This window comes from Schistocerca serialis, chromosome 5 (assembly GCF_023864345.2).
Source record: "Schistocerca serialis cubense isolate TAMUIC-IGC-003099 chromosome 5, iqSchSeri2.2, whole genome shotgun sequence".
NCBI lineage: Eukaryota > Metazoa > Arthropoda > Insecta > Orthoptera > Acrididae > Schistocerca > Schistocerca serialis.
Window position 1 is genome coordinate 363,175,479 of NC_064642.1, and position 1,795 is coordinate 363,177,273.

A 1,795-nucleotide genomic window follows, 5' to 3' on the forward strand; every position below is an offset into this window, starting at 1 on the left:
ATTCACACAAGGTTGGCGCCGTTGGCGACACCTACAACGTGCTGACATGAGGAAAGTTTCCAACCGATTTCTCATATACAAACAGCAGTTTACCGGCGTTGGCTGGTGAAACGTTTTTGTGATGCCTCCTGTAAGGAGGAGAAATGCGTACCATCACGTTTCCGACTTCGATAAAGGTCGGATTGTAGCTTACCGCGATTGCGGTTTATCGTATCGCGAAATTGCTGCTCGCGTTGGTCGAGATCCAATGACTGTTAGCAGAATATGGAATCGATGGGTTCAGGAGAGTAATACGGAACGCCGTGCTGGATCCTAACGGCCTCGTATCACTAGCAGTCGAGATGACAGATATCTTATCCGCATGGCTGTAACGGATCGTGCAGCCACGTCTCGATCCCTGAGTCAACAGATGGGGACGTTTGCAAGACAACAACCATCTGCACGAACAGTTAGACGACATTTGCAGCAACATGGACTATCAGCCCGGAGACCATGGCTGCGGTTACCCTTGACGCTACATCACAGACAGGAGCGCCTGCGATGGTGTACTCAACGACGAACCTGGGTGCACGAATGGCAAAATGTCATTTTTTCGGATGAATCCAGGTTCTGTTTACAGCATCATGATGGTTGCATCCGTGTTTGGCGACATCGCGGTGAACGCACATTGGATGAGTGTATTCGTCATCGCCATACTGGCGTATCACCAGGCGTGATGGTATGGGGTGCCATTGGTTACACGTCTCGGTCACCTCTTGTTCGCATTGACGGCACTTTGAACAGTGGACATTACATTTCAGATGTGTTACGAACCGTGGCTCTACCCTTCATTCTATCCCTGCGAAACCTTACATTTCAGCAGGATAATGCACGACCGCATGTTGCAGGTCCTGTACGGGCCTTTCTGGATACAGAAAATGTTTGATTGCTGCCCTGGCCAGCACATTCTCCAGTTCTCTCACCAATTGAAAACGTCTTGTCGATGGTGGCCGAGCAGCTCGCTCGTCACAAAACGCCAGTCACTACTCTTGATGAAATGAAATGTGGTATCTTGTTGAAGGTGCATGGGCAACTGTACCTGTACACGCCATCTAAGCTCTGTTTGTTTCAATGCCCAGGCGTATCAAGGCCGTTATTACGGCCTGAGGTGGTTGTTTTGGGTACTGAATTCTCAGAATCTATACACCCAAATTGCGTGAAAATGTAATCACATGTCCGTTCTAGTATAATATATTTGTCCAATGAATACCCGTTTATTATCTGCATTTCTTCTTGATGTAGCAATTTTAATGGTCAGTAGTGTGTATTTCACATGTGTTTGACATATCGGGTTATTATAATTAAAATTTCCCTACTAATTACTGTACGAGGACCAAATTTGGTAGCATTAATGTCAACGACATGGGGAACTGAAATAATGCAGCATCAATTCAACTGAAACACGTTTAATGTGCTGCTGCGGTATATCATACCATTACACGCCGGTAGCATTATTGCTACAAAAGGGGCTCAATTTGGCGCCCATCAGTGTCTACAAGAATATGAAAGTGCAGGATTGAATTCTGCACAGCAGAACGAAGGATGTCCTTTGGTATGCTGGCTACCTCTCTTGATAGGCTGCGCTTCGGATCAGAGCACGTATGAATGTTCCCCTGGTAAACCGTGCCCTTCAAGCAGGCCCACAACCAGAAATCACTGAGTGAGATCAGGTGATCATGCCGGCCGACCATTTGGAAACGTTCGGCTCATAATTCGATCGTTTCCAAATGTGTTTCGGAGAAGCAGGTGAACTCGG